Source organism: Vicugna pacos, chromosome 11 (genome assembly GCF_048564905.1).
Source record: "Vicugna pacos chromosome 11, VicPac4, whole genome shotgun sequence".
NCBI lineage: Eukaryota > Metazoa > Chordata > Mammalia > Artiodactyla > Camelidae > Vicugna > Vicugna pacos.
In genome coordinates, this window is record NC_132997.1 from 64,585,107 (window position 1) to 64,604,219 (window position 19,113).

Here is a 19,113-nt window from a genome sequence, read left to right on the forward strand (position 1 = left end):
CTGGAGACTGGCTGTACTCACATGGCTATGAATAAAACACAGCCTATTGGTCACATTTCTACCACTCCCCAGAGATAAACATTTTCTTGAGTTGCATAATAAATAAACAAATGTTCTAATAGAGAGTGAAAAACAAGTACATCCTAGGTCTTTATTTAAAATAAGACTCTCTTCAAACTGAAGTGCTATACTGAGGTCTTGCATTCTAAAGATATTTTGAGGAATTTCATAAAGAATTCACAAACTGATGACTAACCTTTCTCATATTTCCAAGTTACATGAAATTAGTTACATGAAATTAGACTAAAGGTTGTTCATAATAATATTAATTTCTATTTGTGACACCTTTCCCAAAGGCAATAAACAGACTTGTAAAAATATAGATAAGAATTTATTAGTATCTCTCAGAAAATGAAGAAATTTACAATGAATTAAATCATTTATAGTTTTCTGATATTTAACCGAATGGTTTTCTATATTACATATATAAAAATATAGAAATGTTCTTATATATATTTATATATATATGTGTGTATATATATTCTTTTATATTATAAATCCTAGACATAAAAATGGCCCAGTAGATTTTCCTTGCCATATAACAGGAAAATGCAAAACTGCTACATAACCCCATTTGTAAGTATTTTTATAGTCCTATCACTCTTTCATTTTCTTAAGGATTTACTTTGCTGTATCAAATTGGATGCCAACTTAATTTTCTAAAGAGTTAAATCTGAGTTATTCTTCAATTAAGTTGTCAAATTATTGAAATTTGAATTATGCCATCAAGGAGTGGTATGTAAGAAAGCAATCATGTTTTTGAAGCATTAAGCTTCATACTAGCATGACAAATATAGCTACTGAGGCATCAAACTTTGGGATACTATTAACTTACAGTCTAATCAGCTGGAGATTCTATGGAGTTCTATCGTTATGACAAAGAACTTTATTTTAGAACAGTTTAAGATTTGCACAAAAAGTTGCATAGATAATATGCAGAATTCCCATATACCCCATGTATATCTTCCCCTATTACTAACATTTTACATTAGTATGGTAAAACTGTTACAATTAATGAAATAATATTGATACACTATCATTAACTAACGTCCGTACTTTATTCAGATTTCCTTATTTATTTACTTCCCTTTCCCCCTCAGGAGCCCCTACGGTATACCGCATTACATTTAGCCATTATGTGTCCTTTGTCTCCTCTTGGCTGTGACAGTTTCTCAGGCTTATCCTATTTTTGATGACCTTAATAGTTTTGAAGAGTAGTGGTCAGCTATTTTATAGAAGGTTCTTCACATTTTAATCATCTGTTGATTTTCTCATGATAGTATCGGTTATGGGTTTTTGAGAGTAACAACACAGAGGTGAAGTACCAATTTCATTACATCATGTAAAGGGTAGATAATATCAACATGACATCATTGTTGATAGTGACCTGATCACCTGGATGAGGTAGTTTGTCAAGTTTCTCCTCTGAAAGGTTACTCTTTTTTGTATCTTTTTCCATGATGTACACTTTGGAAAGTAGTCACTACAACGCAGCCTAACTTGGAGTCCTACTCTCCCTCTTTAAAGGTACAATATCTACATAAGTTATGAAGAATTCATCTGCATAGATTCGTCTATTCTCCCTGTTTATTTGTTCAATCTTTCATTTACATCAGCATGGACTAATGGATATTTATTTTATACTTTCATTTACAATCCAATAGTAGAATAATGTATTTTGTTGTTCAGATTGTTTCAGGGTACTCTTTCAGTTGACTCCTGTGTTTCTTTGACATATCCCATCATTGTAGACTTTTTTCTCTAGCACTTCCTTATCACAAACTCATCTTGAATATTTCCTGTCCCAGTCTTAGAATCAGTTATTTCTCTAAAGATTCTTAGTTCAGTTTTTTTGAAGGATTTTATAAAAAAAAAAAAAACAAGCTTTGGGCACTAGATGTGCCCACTGTTACTGAAGCTATTGTTTCTAAGATTATCAGCCGACAGAGTAAGGAAACTATATGTAGGTATACTGCATATATATCCACATATATACACACACACCTATAAATATGTCTTTGTAAAACCATCTGTATTTATATGTAAGCTAAATATGAGTTTATGCTGGGGTCTCCAACTCTAAGCTATTATCACATGGACCATTTTAACCTCCACCTGGGCTTATCTACAAACTAACATTCCAACAATGAGAAACCTGGCTTTCACAATTCATAATTCATTTATTTAATTGTTCAGTTATAGCGTACATATATAACACTATCAGAACTGTGAAGCTGTACTCCCATGGAACACAACTTTATCAGCTGTAGTAGAATGTTTAGTTTCTTTTGCCTTTAGTCTTACAGACTGCACTTATTTCCAAAGTTACTTAGTAGGTACTATTTTCCCCCAACCGCCTTCAGTAAGATTATTTCATACATGTTTAGAATAGTTTGATTGTGTTATCACCTCTGAATTCTTTCCTGAGATACTCCAACCTCTGAAATGATGTTTAAAATGTATATACACTAAGGTTCACACATTGTGTCATAAATTTCTATAGGTTTTGAAAATGCATAGGGACATTTATCCATCATTACAGTAGCATACAGATTAGTTTTACTGCTCTAAAAAAATCCCCTGTGCTTCACCTATTCAACCGTCATCCTTTCTGCTCGAACTCCTGGGAAACATCACTATAGTTTTGCCATTTCCAAAATGTCATATAATTTTAATCATAAAATAAGGCAGTCTCTTCAGATTGGCTTTAATATGCACTTATAATTCATCCATGGTATAATTAGTCATGGTATTATTGCTTTATTTTACTCTGGAGATTCTATGTTTAAGAGGAATATAAATTCAGTTGAGCTAAATATGCACCTGTGCTATGTAAGCATCCACGATTACTGATTGGATTTGGGGAAAATTTGCAAAAAGAGAATACTGAACCAACGTAAGTTGGTTTTGTTAAATCCTTTTATGGAACAGCCGTACATATTTCTTAGTTTTTGAAAACTATTCATATTTTTACAATTTATAGGATAGTATGAAGTCAGCTTTAATGAAGTATTTATATAAATCACTGTAAAAGGAAAGACTCAGATTTACAGAGTATAATAATCAAAGTTCTTGAATCTCACAATCATATTAAACACAACAGTTTAAAATAAAATGGCTAAAAATATAAATATATAAAGAATTTTATGTTGAACATATGAATGAAAAAAGGTGCTATTTTTTCTATTTTTAGTAATTTTTTTCTAAATTTTACTCATAATCATTTAATATTAAACCAAAAACACCAGAACAAAAAACAGGGTCTGAAATTCCAAGAATATAAAACTAAACCAATTGTATACACTTTTTTTAAATGCACATTCAAATACTACTGTCAAAAAGTGAGCAAGACTAAATCTTCGGCATGGCCTGGAAGAAATTATCCAGCACTGGAATTCAGAATATTTGGTTTCCAGTACCAACATTAACTGACTGTGGGACCTTGGACATTAAACTTGAATCTCTGAGACTGTCAACTGCACACAAAGCTGTCTGTATTACAAGGGTGGTATGGGAAGAAAATTAGAAAATAAATGCACATATGTTTTGAAAATGTCAGCATGCTATACAAAGGTAAGTTTTTCAGCTTTATTAATATGATATTTGGGAGATGTCCTGTAAATATGTACTGAGCTAATGAATACAATCATAAATAAGATTCAACTATCAGAATCCTCATTGACTAGCTGTACAACCTTGACAAACTGCTTAATACTTTCAGTTGAAATTTCAACTTTGCCTTCAACAGGATGAGAAAAGATAGAGGTAATAGCATACAATGATTATGAATCCAGATCTTGAACTTAGATTTTATAGACTCAGATTCTACTTTCATCACTTACCAGCTATGTGATTTAAGTATATTGAGTAAACTCTATAAATTTCATTTTCCTCAAATGTACAATGAGAATAATAAAAAATGCACCTACCCTATAGGACTACTATAAATATTAGAATATGTAATATTTGCAAAGTACTTAACACAAAATTTCATCCACTAAAGGCAGCAAAAATTTTGTTCTTGTGCTTGTGGATATTACTTTGCCATGTGATCATCTTCAAAACTGAGAGGAAAGTAAAGGTATTGACCAAGTTACTCCAAGGCTTTTAATCTGAGTAATATTCTCATCTTGAAGGACATCCTATGTTACCTTCTCCCTATGAAATATCACTTTTTAAAATTAAACAATCTATATATTCATATTATACTAACTGTGTGCCAAATCCAAAGCTAAGCGCATCTAATGTATGCATTGGAGTTGGGTGCATGATACAAATATATTTAAGACACAGGCACTTGATGCAGGGGTTTTCATATGAATATTTATAATATAAGAAAACACAAAAACACTAATTTGAAAAGTTATGTGCACTCCTATTTTCACTGCAACATTATTTTACGATAGCCAAGACATGGAAATAACTTAAATGTCCATCAACAGATGAATGGATATAGAAAATGTGACATATGTACAGAACAGAATATTACTCAGCCATGAAAAAAAGAATGAAATCTTGCCATTTGCAACACCATGGATCAACTTTGAGAGTATTAGGCTAAATAAAATAAGAAAAAGATAAATACATTATGATCTCACTTATATGTGGAACCAAAACCAAAACAAAATCCAAGCTCATGAATATAGAAAACAGAAAAGATTGGTGATTGTCTGGGGCAGGGGATAGGGGTGGGCAAAAAGGGTGAAGGGAGTCAAAAGGTACAAATTTCCAGTTATAAAATGAAAAGTAAATTTGAAAAATTCTAAGTTGAACCATCATAAGTTGGAACCATATGTACTGTATGTACAAATATCAAATCATTATGTTGTGTACCTAAAACTAACATGACATTATGTCAATTATACCATCATAAAAAAAATCTTCTGCCAGATGTTGTAGTTCAGATAAAGGAGCTATTTCCCATACTAAATTCCATTTTAGAATTGGAAATTAAACCAATTTCAGGTTTAATTCCTTGACAAAATGAGATGAAAGTGCTGCTGTTACATCAGCACCTTCATTTATTCCTGAATGTCCATGGAAGGTAATTTTCTAGTCTTAAAAAAAATCTCCTATGATTTCATTTTTTGTTTGTATGAATGAATTATGGTCCAGTTGACTTTTATTGGAAATGTTTTAGGTCTGGATTTTGGGAAACTTTACACTAGTTTCTTGCACTTTTTTTTTCTTTGGACCTTTGTGTTTATTGTGGAAAGAAAACTCCCAGGCTTATTGTGGGTCCTCTTCTGAGTCAGTCCAATCAGGTTTTACCACTCAGATTTAGCATTTGAGTTTCTAAAAAATAAGTGTGTAAGTTGATATAGGTTACAGATAGCCCTGGGCAATATGCACCCAAGAGAATTCTAAATTCTTGTATACGTATTTGCTGGTATTTAATGGATTTAGAGAAATCTTTAAATATAACTCTTAATTCAGTACAAGTCCAAGGTTTAAATTCTATAGTTACCTGTACACCTGGCACATGAGAGGGATGGATCTTTAGAGGTAACTGGCATTTTCAGGTTTTAGGAGATCATTGGTTAAAGGTAAGGGTTCTGGACAAAGGAAAGAGGAGAGAGAAGTCAACTGAGGTGTAAGAGAGGGACCAGAAGGATAAGAGGGAAAAGAGAGAGATGGGTACAGAGAGGCAACTGGAAGACAAGGAGAGGTAAAGTTTGCGAGGAAAAGAGTCTAGTTTGCTAAATGCTCATAAGCTTTGGGAAAAGAATCTCTTGGTGAATGAATTTTTGACTCAGAATTTCATTTGAAGGCTTCTGTGAAATCACATCTTGTACTTTATACCCTTTGTACAAACAAAATATGAACAATATAATTCACCGAGACCCCCCTGTTCCCCGCCACCCCAAGCTTATTTACAGAGTACCAGGGAAACAGCACATAGGAAACAACTTGCTGACAGCTCCCTTTGGCTGAACAATCAGCAGGCACATTGAGGAACTAGAATGACTGATAATGAACTTTAGACACCACAGGCTGAAAATCCACCACATGTAATACACTGACCCTATGTGCCCAAATTTGCACATGTAACCCATGAAGAAGCACAAAGAATAGTTGCACCTGTTCAGAGAACTCTTGAAACTGACCATTACTTTGCACAAATCATTCTCTAGCCTCCTTCCCCTCCTAGTCCCTACTTAACACAATAAATATCCCACAATAAATAGCCAACTAGGGAGACAGACCTGAGCTTTGTCGCCTGTCTCTTTTGCTTGGTCACCCTGAAATAAAACCTTTTTCTCTCTGCAAAAGACCTTTGCCTTGGTAATTGGTCTAGTTGTTGCACAGCAAGCAAGTAGCCCATTTACTCCATTACATCTCATACCAATCAAACTGCTGCCCAATCGGTCCTGAGAAATCTTATTCCTTTAGCTTTCTAAGGCACTTCTCAAATAAACAATTTTGTTGAAGTGAAATGTTCCCTAGAGTTGCCACTGAAGGCTCAAATCATCCTTAGTGAAGCTATACCATTTAGAAAGAGAAGTGCAAGAGTTAGTATTGCACATATAAGAAGCAGTAGTTTTTCCTGGAAGAGATTTGATTTTAGATGATCCCATGAGAGACGGCAACCACTGGCAAGAATGTAATGCTTGTGCACCTTGAGTCTCAGGTCCCCAGTCTTATGAAAACAGACCTGACAATCTGTCCTCCAGCAGAGCAGAAAACCAAAGTAAACACTCTCTCTGTATCAAAGGCAAAATCTCAGGACCAAAATAACGAATGGAAGGAAAATCCTATCTGGTTTTATTGATGACTCACAGCAAAATTTGTCCAAATGGACACAGGTTCAGGAAGAACATCAAACTCACCAGTCTGTAAGGCCAGCTTGTACTGTCTGTAACTGTATTCTACCTTGTAATTCTTCCTGTGGCAAATACTTTTAAAAAACACGACATAAAATTAATACAAAGGAAAGCAAAAAAGAATGCTTTACTCCACCAAGGACGCAAAACAAATGGGAACCAATAACAAAGCCCAGGTACCGAACTACAAATCAACAGCAGCTGATTGATAAAGGAACTCAACACCAAAGAAAGAAGAGTTCAAAGTCAGTTCTGACTTACCACATTGGCGCAGACTCAGTAAGCCACTAGCAGGAAGGCACGAGGAGCCACTGGAGGTACCACACCTGGTGAAAAGCTGGTGTCCACAGTGAAAGCAGTGCAGATGGTATGTTGGTGGAAGCTCCATGAAAACTGTAGAAATGAAGATCACCCAAATGAGGTTGTTTACTCAGAGCTCATTATAACAAAGGAGTCAGCTATCATCAGGTGCATTTGGCAAAGACTTAAAGGCAGGCAGGGGAGTGGGAAAGCTTTATAGAGAAAAAGAAGGAAAGCCTCAGTTATGCCCTGATTTGAGGTTGTTGGCATGGGAAGCTGGAGGCAAGTTAAGTAGAAATAGGGCATCCTATGTGATTAGTTTGTGAAACATATTTGTTTTTCTTTTGTTGGTTCTGAGTTGGATGTAGGGGTAAAAATTAGGGATGCTGGTAGTTACTAAGTCCTGACCACTTTTGGCCCGTGGCTGCAGGGGTTGTAGTTTAGCTTCCCCAGTTGGTCGCTGCAGAGGTTGTGAATCAGAATTCTGCTTTCATATATGGTCTGACTAATGTCCATTTGTATATTCAGTCTCTCAACTACAAAACTTCTCAAGGAAAACACGGGGGAAAATACATGTACCTTGGGTTCGGCAAACATTTCTTAAAGATGGCAGTAAATGCACAATATATAAAAGAAAAAACTGACATATCGGACTTCAAGAGCCCCTTTTTGAAAGACACTGCTCAAAGAGTGAAAACATAAACCTCTGACTGAAGAAAACATTTGCAAATGATATATCTGATAAAGAACTTGTAGTTAGATTATATACAGAACTCTTAAAAGGCAATAGAAAAGAATCCAATTTAAAAATGGATAAAAGATTTGAACAGATACCTCACCCAGGAAGATACACGGATAGCAAATAAGTACATGAAATGATGTTTGACATGATTAGTCACTAATCATGAAATGCCAATTAAACGTACAATGAGATAACACTACACACCTATTAGAAAGGCTAAAATGAATAACCATATCAGGTATTGGTAAGGACGTGAAGGAGAGGAAATTCTCATACATTCCTGTTAGGAACATAAGGTGCAACCATTTGGGGAAAAAAGTTTCATAGTTTCATGCACTTACCATATAACCCAGACATTCCACATTTAAGTATTAAAAAAAAACAACATATGTATAATATGATAAGCGTAGGAGGTCTCAGTAAGAATATATCAGGCATAGAAATTCTTATTAACAGATGACTGAGCTGGTTTTAAACGCTTTTCAGTCAAGAGTGACAGAAACATGGTTCAAGTACCCCACAATGACATGGAAATTATTTGACACTATAAATTTTAGAGAGCAGTATTTGTCAAATTCCAAAAAGCAAATTATTCTATCTGACTTCTTTAGAGTGACAAATTCACATATTCTTACTCTACACCATCACCACAGACAACTGCACCTCTGAGGATTCTACCATGCACCTACAATGACCCTTCACTGGCCAATGATCTGAGAGGTAATAACTAACCACAGTTTTATTTGGAAGTGACAATTTATCTTTTTTGATCCCTGTCTCAGAAATAATGCACTTAATCTCAACTTCCCTAGTTAACCATGTACAAAGTTGGCAGATTTTTTGTTTTATCTATGTATTTTGGTATTATTTTTGTTACGTAATTTATTTTCTGTTAAAATAAAAGGAAAAAAATAACCTTCCTGGTTTAGGAGTTAGGGAATTAAATTATTAGCTTTCGTATCAGAACTCTAAGAAAAATATTTTAAGTTTTTACTGATATTATTATATAGCTAAATCCTTCCACCAATAATAAATTGTCAGTGTTTTTAAAAAAGCCAGTAATATACCTATTAATATTTAAAAATTGCATCGTCTTTGAAAGTCATCTTATTCCTGAGATCGAATCCTGTATCTAAAAACATGATTTAGAATATGCATAAGGGTATTACTTATTGTGACGGTATTTGCAGTAGAAAAAAAGTCAATAGAAAAATAACAAATCAAATACCCATCATTAAGTACATGGGTGAATAAGTCCATAAACTATATATACATATCAAAAATACTGTACAGCTGTTTGCAAGAGTAAGGATCTCCATTCTCAGTAATTTGATGAATTCGACTGGTATTAAAAATCTCTCTCTAAAATTCTGAGAGATACAGATGCTGAATTAAAAATGCATTTGTCTTATTTTTAAAATTTATAGCTGAAAGTGTAAGAAACAAACAAAAATCTTCAAGTACCAGAAGCAAAGTATAGTGAAAGCGGGAGCAACAGCATATGGGCTGATACTTCTGCAGCCATGAAACAGTTCTGGATTCAGCAATGATTAGGTGGTTAGACTTTTAACATCCACCTCCCCAAGGAAATAAACAGCAGGCTTCAGGCCCATAGGATACATGGAGTTACAACTTAAACACCTGTGACAAAAGCAAGGCCACTTGAAGGGATGTAATTCTAGTTAAAGAAGGAATAAATAACTTGACACGCTGACACAGTAAGTATACAATAAGTCTAACATTTGTCTTGGATCTGGGTAGAAAAAAAATACATTCTGTCGAAAATTGAAACCATATCTTTCAAATTTGGAGTCTAAACTTACCCACTTATTATAAAGAAATTTCAAGTCAAAAATAGCTATTTTAAAATTCTGTCCCAAACAAGCAATGATCTCTGACAAATTTAAATTCAAAATTGTTCTGGAGCTACACTTCAAACACAAAGGCCATATAAGACTCTATGAGCAAATAAAAATCAACATATGCTTAAAAATGAGCTCAAAGAGTGAAATCTAAAAACATAAAGAAATGAAACACCATCAGCAGGAGTCAGAAGATGCCACATATTAAATGATTAGGATACTGAAAAATAGTGAGAGAGAGAATGAAACAATCTGTGTGAGGCTATTAAACAAGTATGTATAGAATTATTAGATAAATACTTTTTAAAAGTATAGAACTTACAAAAACAAAAAAAGACATTAGGAAAAAAATAACAAACAATATCCTAAAGAACCAAAAAGCACATGTGTAAATGAAAGGGTAAGATCTTTAAAGTTTTTTGAACTATTTTCTTCAATGACTGAAGTATTTTCAGCTAAAGAGGACCAGAAAAAATAATCTTCACACAGACAATGTAAGTTATCAACTGAATGAGGGTTCTTTTCATCACATGTCTACAAAGCTTAAAATTTATTCTTGGCATTTTCATGTAATTAAAATTGAAGATAATAAAATTTCTTATAATACAAATTACACATAAATACTTGAATAAGAAATACATAAGATTTTAGATTCCTCCATGCAAATCCCTTTTAAAAATGCACACTTAAATACAAATACACACACACACACACACACACACACACACACCTTATTAGCTCCAGACTTAACCATACTCAGTGAATGCAAAAGCACTGATTTCTAAAAGTGTGAGTGTAATCCATGGTATTATTGCAGTTTTTTTTTTTTTTTGGTTTGTTTTCTATTCTATTTTTTAGTTCAAATTTCCTTCTTAGATCCTGAAACTGTCAAGGATGAGCAAGACAAATGACTCATTTTATTACAGGTACAATGAACTATTTTGCTTTCTCATTGTGAGGTTGATTACTTTGACTTTCGGCAGCTGAGAATTTCCTTATTTGGTTTTTAATGCCAACACTAAACCTTTAATGTCTCTGTTACTGAATCTGTATTTAATCTTTACATCTATGGACGATGATATTCTGCCACAGATGCCAGGTGGAGCCATCCTTCTTTACTAGGATGCCGGCAAAAATTGTGAGTCTCTAGAATCTCTTCCTACCGTTACTATTTTTTTTAATTGAAGTATAGTCCATTTACAATGTCTTAGTTTCTGGTGTACATCTATTTATTCAATCACTCTATATTAATACATGGGTTTGACTTCACCTTCTAAAGATTTTGTTGACTGAAGGGGCTGGTTTGATTAAAGGAACATTTGTAGTAATGACATATTCCCCAAACTTGGGTTCTTATTACCAATAAACAATAGCCTTTCATGAACAAGCTTGCCAAAGTGCGGCTGTAGAAGCTATAGATTCTAAGAAGACCAACTATACAGTAGGCACTCTTCCTAAAAATGTAGATCCTTTGTAGCTTTGAATTATTATTTCCTTAGATTTAAGTGATTTCAGTGATATTATACTTATATAGATGTCAAGTCCAGATTTCGTCCCTTCTTTCAAATCTTTCAGGTAACACCTGTTCTCAAAGATAGACCAGATTACCACCTCTACTCTCAATTATGTGCCTTCCAAAAAATGCAACACACTGTTAAACACAGTGAAACAGACGTTGGCATTGTATCTGAAAAAAGTACCAATAGGTACTTCTATCACGAATGCCAAAGGGGAAAAGGATATGTAGGTTACATAATTCAACTAAATGAGGACACCAGACAAAAAGCACAGATAACCACATTTCAAAAGCTGTAGAACTGACTTGAAAGATACAGTATTTTAGCATCTAGAAAGAAAAGTTATGGCCAAGAAGTGAAAAGTTGTTAATTATAAGTACTTTTGTAGGATGAGAAAAAGGTCTTTTTAGGGTGGCTTCAATTAGATTTGGGAGAAATTATGTATCCCTCTTTTAAGAAACAGGTTATTTGGTCAAAGCCTTCCTTTACTTCCTTTTTTTCCCCATTGATCTTAAGGATTAGGAATTGCAACAGCCTTGAAATCTTGTATTTGTTTATGTAGGAAACCAAGTAACCCTCCCTTCTACTTGTCTTAGAATATTTAGCCTTGTTCCTTCTCATTGATAGGTGAGTTCTATGGAATGTGTATGAGTTAGAAAAAAATGTCACTGGAAGGATGATTAGAAAAATCGTCTCCTACAAGGTCACTGCAGACTCTGAAGGAATATGGCTTTGCAAGCAGTTAACTTTGTGCAATGTAAATACTCTTTAATGATACCTGGCTGCCTTAGTAAGATTTATGTAATTTCAAAATTTATTAATTTTATTTACTTTTGACATGGTGCATCAAAGTGATGTGTCATTAACATTAATTGTTGTGTAACAATTACAAAAAAGTGAATAATTTCAAAGATATACATATATGTTATCTCACACTCTCCATACATTAGAAGTCTGGGCACTACTTAACTGGATCCTCTACTCGAGGTCTTATAGGCTGTGGTCAAAGTAACTTTCAGGGATGTGTTTTCATCTGAGGTTCAGTGTCCTCTCTAACCTCACATGGTTGTGGGCAGAATTCACTTCCTTGAAGTTGTAGAAATGAGGCCTTCAGTATTTAAAAGATAAGACAGAGAAATTATTAAAAAGACCAAAATAGAAATTCTAGAAATGAAAAATAATAAAATACTTAATGGATGAAATTCCCAGCAAATAAAAAACACAACTAAAAGTGACTTATGAAACTGAAATATAAGTCAAAATAAAATATAGTGATTGAAGAGAAAAACATTTTTAAAAGATGAAAATCTGGTAAAAATAAAAATGGACATATAGTGACATGGAAATACCCAGATAACAGTATCTGGTGAATGTTTCCTGAGTTGTTTTACAGATGCTAAAACTCTCACCAAATTAAGGAAGTTAACTATATGATGACCATGAGCACATAGCCCCCAGACCAGCTGGAGCCTGAGGACTAAAACTGTTAATGTCTGTGACACTACCCTATTATTCTACCATCAACTAATCACAGAATTGTGCATGAGTTGATAACACACCTTGTGACTCCCTTCCCTCTCCTTGCCTTTGAAAAAGCTTCCCTAAAAGCCACTGGGGAGTCCGGGTCTTTTGAGCATAAGCCACCCATTCTCCTTGCATGGCCCTTGCAATAAACCTTTTGTTGCTCCAAATTTCAATGTTTCAGTTTTTCTAGCCTCACTATGCATCAAGTGCATGAACTGGGGTTTAACAACAGTACACTTCAAGAAAATACGGAGGAGTGAAGAGGTTATGTTGGTTTATCTTAATTAATCAAAATAAATACTGACTGCATAATATAACAAGAACAATATCTTTAGAGTTTTATGTGTAGATTACCAGTCTTTTTTTTTTTTTTGTCCCTATTTATCTCAAAATCCTTCGTATGTTGACAATCTTCTGGATATAAAATGCTGGATATGACCTTCAAGAAATTTTTCCAAGATGTTCACTTCAGTCTCTTATTATATCACTCTGACAATTTGAACTACAATTTAGATTCCATACATTTTTTTAATTAAAAGTTAATATACATTACACATTTTGAAATGCCAATCCCACTAACATTTTCAGATATTGTAGAAAATACTTCCTGCTGAGCATTTTTTCTATCTTTAATATATTTATTCACAGCCTGGCCCAGAATATCATTAACAAAATATTTATTGAATGAATGAATGACAAATAAATACAGACTGATATCTATCCACTGGCAACCGAACTCTAAAAAACAAAAAATACACTTGTTGATATCTTAATTTGAAATCAGATAATTTTTATTTCATTAGAATCTGCATATTTGGAAGATTAAAAGGGAGAAACTATACAAGAAAGATATAACCAGTCAATTTGTTGATTTTTTTTTAAATTAGCCAGTTTATAGTCTTAAAATGCCTTGGATATATTATCTTTCATTTAGAAATAAATATAAATGTGTTGTTCTATTTTAGGATTCGGAATTTCAATTAGAAGGTTGCAATATGAAATTTTGGCCTTCTTGGAACACGACTTTCAAAAGTTACTTTTTAAGAGCTCTTAGGTTTAGTGACATACAGTGAATCATCACTGTGAGCAAAAACTTCAAAGTGAACATATCTAACGTCCCCACTTCTATTACAACAGCAGATTAAAAATAACTGTAACAATTCAATGCATTCAGCTGTAAGTAAAGCCAACTAGTAAATTCAGTTTTATTAGTAAAAATCAATCATTTATTTTAAACTGACCTCTAAATAGCACCAATTACAAAACTCTTACAGTATTTCTATGATTCTAATTGTTTTTCCTTATCTGTGATTATCATTAGGGTAGTGACAAAACAGGATAGAGAGACTTCACTTTATTATACTCATGTAAACAATATCTAAACCATACATTATCCATAACAGTATATTATATATGCACTTCTAAAACATGTAACTTCATGCAACGAGCATTAAATGTAAAGTGGCTACAAATACCTACTCTCTCATCTCTAGCTCTGTGAATTACAGCTTCCTGTCAGAGCCCAGAAAAAATGTACTTACTCCTTCTGATATTCTGGGGAAACAATCTACCCTGTGGGAAAGACTGAGATTTTAACTTTCATGAGCTGTATAAAAGGCAAAGTTATAAAAAATTCATTCCACATAGCATTTTCTGTATATCACAAAGTCAATGACTAGCTTCCTTTTAATTAACATTTACAAAACATGCAGAGCAGTATACTATATAAGATATTGGTTTCTAAATATTTTGTATAGAATATATTCATTCTGCCTGAATGTGTTTCTTTTTAATACCAGTTTTAGTCAGAAAAGCAAAACAGGCTGTTCAAATGGCTAAAGAGGAAACCCTATCTTCTACCAAAGTATAACAGATGAGCAGGATTTACAGTCTTTCCTGCTGTAGCATTGCTTTTTGCCAGGTTTGCATGGGGCCAAGGTTCTTTTTCTCCAATAGGATGCACTAACAAATATGAAATCTTTGATCGGATAAAGAAGGGGTCTACTGGGAGCACTGGTAAGCTCTAAGGTCCTATTACTTTAAAATGAAACAATGGATATTGTTATCAAGCAAGTATTACTGCAATAAGTTTTTCTATAGTATCTGAAATTACCCTTTGAAGTAATGTTAAGAATTTTTTGGTTGCAAATTATAGGTGTCCATCTCGAGCCAGCTTAAGTAATTAATTTAAGAATGCTAAGGTATCTTAGAAAACTCAAGAAGATAAATGGGACTGGGTCTTAGTACCTTGCTCTTTTCTATGTACCTAACTCTAAATCTGTTTATCTTCCCCTCCATTCCTCTCCTCTTATCACGTTTAGTGATTGACACATTTAGATTTTTAAAGAAGTAGAAAATGTAGGGTATTTCCACATTTCCTAATTTCTGTGAATATTTCCTCTTTCCAGCTCTATAGGAGAGCATAAAACCACAGAAATCACTTGGAAAAATTATTAAAGAAAATTTTAAGAAATTTATTTCCAAAATTTATTCCCTAATAGTAGGTCAGAGAATCAAAATGACAACATTCATGAAAAGAGAACTAACATAGCCTGCTTAGATGGAAAAAGAACTTAGTATAAAATTTATTCAATATTTCAATATGAAAGTTTAGCTGGCTTTGGGAATGAATGCTAAATCTAATATGTAATTGGTCTCTCTACCAGTTTGAGTTATTGGCCTTTTCCTGGGTGACTTTCATAAAAATCCAGTAAATATACACTAGCTAAAAGCAAATCTAGCATTAACCAATGCTAACAAAAGAAAAATTAAGGGTTAAAATAACTTCTATAGGCTATATCTCAGTAATATCCAAGTTATTAAAGACACCATTGAGGTAATCCATATGAAAATATCCAGTCACCTCATTTAGAAAATTATTGCTTCTACACATCAAATATGAGTATTATTTATCACCTAATTTTCACTTAATTTGGGGAAAACAATTTTTTAAATATACAAAACATTTGCTTTAAGTTCATTAATTTGTAAAGCTCAGGGCACAGTATTACTGCTTGCAGAGGATTCCTTTAGGAAGATACTGTTTAACTGAGTAAACACAGAATTTTTAAAAACATTGAGATAGTCTGAACATTTACATAATTAATAAGGTTTAGAAAAAATGTGATACTTTGCTAACTAAACTAAAATTTTATTCAGAAAGCAAAAGCATTATTAATATCATGAAAAGCATTAAGAATAACCTACAAAATACAGGGTTACTGAAATCAATCTTGTTGCCTCCAAAAAATAATGTAAAAGTAAAGTTTCACTTTGAAAATATTAAGAACATAAGAATTTACAGTGACTGGCAAGTTAATTAACCTCATTAATTTAAGCATCTTTCTAATGAAATAGTAATCAAAGATTCTAGCCAAAGTACCTAAGTGTTATAAATTCAAATACCTTGGATTTAGGTTCATAGTGCCTGGAAATGAATTTTGGTTATGCACGTGTTAAAATAAGTAACCTTGAGAAATTCACTTATGTGATAAACGCCACTCCCAAGCCTGAGCCTGACCTTTCAAAATGTGCATGATCATCTATGATGTCTTTTCATTCCTCTTTGGAAAACCAAATGCACAGAACCCAGTGGAAGACTCCAAACAGAAGGAACATCAGTTCCTGAGTGATCGCATGAAGGCAAACCTCCTGCAAACCCACATTCCAGGAAAAAAAAAAACTGCATTGTGTCCAGTGACTGAGATGTAAATATTGTACATCTGACCAATATGATCAATATAGGGCAAAGAATAATTCACAGATGCAAACTTTTTCAAGTAAATGTGTTAAGAGACCCCAGTAGAAGAACAAACCTGACTCCATATTGGATCTGAGTCTTTTACTTTAACCTCTATATTCTACTGCTTTAGCTATAAGTTAAAAATGTTACCTATAGCCCAAACTATACAGGATATCGTATTCTCAAGGCTCTGACCCTTACAGGTGTAACATTTTTCCATTCATACAGAGATAAAAAGTTGCAGAACAGAGAATAGCATTTCTCTTGTTGGAGGTTTATAGGAACATTTTGACCCGACCTACTGTGGACAGCTACAAGAACAAAGGATTCTGGCATCAAAAAGTTTACAACAACCAACCACATTCCTTCCCCATTTAGCATAAAGACCTGAATTACAACTCAGGTAAAATGGTTCTTTGGGACACCAGTCCATCATCATCTCCATCTACTGGCTTCCCAAATAAAGTCACTATTTCTTGCCCCAACGACTCATCTCTCCATTTATTGGCCTGGCATGCAGTGAGCAGTACAAGTTTGGACTCAGTAACATGATCATTTTTTTTGTGAAAAAAAGCTCTTTTATAAGGCTATTGTGAATAAAATCTTATCCAGATGAGGTTCAGGAAAAAACATTTGCAGATAGCCTCATATTGAGTTAGGAGTAAATGAGAAGAAAAAAACTATTCCTTTTGGTGACGATATATATTTTGGTGAATGTAAAGATACAGACATGTTATTACAAAGTTGAAGCAAAGTATGACTGACTCTATGGAAGGTGTTGACTTCCCTGTCCATATTTTGCATAATGTTGTTCAAACAGCATCTTCAGACCTTTCTGTTGACACTGAATTATCATGAAACTGCTCTCTTTTTTCAGTAATTATACTGTTTGAACCAAGCAATTAATTTTATAATTTTACCAGTATTTTTCAATTCTCTTGCTTTCAAAAACCCATTTGCTCTGTTTAACACAGTTAAGAAGTACCTGAGTTTACTTAAAGTACTGAAATTATACTTCACTTCTAAAGAAAAGATGCAAGTTTCTTGATTTTTAAGAAAAAATACTAAGTGAGCCCTACTTATTTCTTGTTCATTAGTATCCAGAATATTTTTAGTAATAAAATTATGCAACTTGAGAGAAGTAAACTAGTGTTTAACATTAAAGTATTTCGTTGCTTAAAGAAATCTGCTGAGTACGTTAAAGAAAGAATTGATAAAATTTTTATACCTTTAAGTGTCAGGCTGTACTTAAAGGGGACAACATTGCTTATTAACAGGAAAAGAACTTCCAATTTAAGGTAGATAATTATTATAATTATTATGTCATGAAAGATGGTATTACATATTTCAACAAATCAAATTTATAGAGCAATTATCAGAGCTGTTAACTTTATGTCAGTACATGTTCAGTGTACTGGCTCATAATGCTAATTGTGAGTGTGTTTTCTCAGTAATAAATATTCCATAGGCAAAAGAATAAAGTAGGTTGAATGTGACCACTGTAGGAGATATGATGTAAATGGAACATATAATATAACTGCATGGAATTTTTATCAGCAAATTTAGCAAAATAAAGAATTGTTAAGGAGAGACAAAATATCAGAGGCATATAATAAAAAAAAAGAATTATGTACTTTAGAGACAGTTTATTTCACATTCGCAATATATATTTTTAGTGTAAGTGTGGTTCATGCAATATTTTAGTTTTATCTCAATTAGCCTATGGATAGGCAATTAGGAATAATCCAAATTTAACTGGGCAACCTTTTTTTTTTTTCTCAATCTGACAACCCTCTTTGTAAGACTGTTTTTAAAGTTAAATAAAGCAATTGAACCACTCTAACTACTAAGTAAAACTGTCCTTTGAATAAAAAGTCTGCTTTTAGTGTAGCATTGTCAGAAAAAAAAAAAATCAAGAAAAGCCTTATCTCTGCTAGATGGGTAAGAGTGAACTATTAATCCTTAAGGCTTCCTCAGGGAATATATTGGTTTTGAGAGGCTGCTTTAAGACAGAGTTCAACTCTGACAGGTTTCCAAATGAGAACAAGTCAAACAATGAAGTTCTCATTGGTATATGTAGCCAACAAAAAAACTCCCTTCCTGAGAAATTTGTTTTTAAAAAAAAAGTGTTAACACGACGTGGCTGAATGATTATACACCATGTTCCCCTTATTCCCATAATATACAATAAATGGGCTTTCTTCCCATTGTTAGTAATTTGTATTCTGATTATGCCATGTTGGCAGGTAAACAAACACAGTAATAGTATGTTTGCAATATACTTCAGATAATTCAAACCCAATTTAATAATTATACTTAAGATAATTCAAAACCTGAAGAAAGAATCTTTGACCATACCCAAACTTTTTGGAGATAATTTACTCATAATTTCAATATTATCTACAATATGATTTCCCATTGTTTGTTAATGTTGCAGGCAAAATTCTTTTCTCTACCAACTCTTTTCTCTATAGCATACCTTTACCTTTAGCTAGGAGTTTACATACTCAATATAAACTAAAATTTACACTTCCCTTACAAT

At 33.1% G+C, this 19,113-nt stretch overlaps 1 long non-coding RNA gene across 1 annotated transcript in view; it reads right to left on the reverse strand.

The window, feature by feature from the left end:
• Positions 1 to 19,113, reverse strand: part of LOC140699347 (uncharacterized) — a 300,931-nt gene that overhangs the window by 94,896 nt on the left and 186,922 nt on the right. Inside the window, exon 3 of the long non-coding RNA XR_012077460.1 lies at positions 7,146 to 7,277. This is a non-coding gene — a long non-coding RNA (uncharacterized lncRNA). The remainder of the gene's footprint in view (positions 1 to 7,145; positions 7,278 to 19,113) is intronic.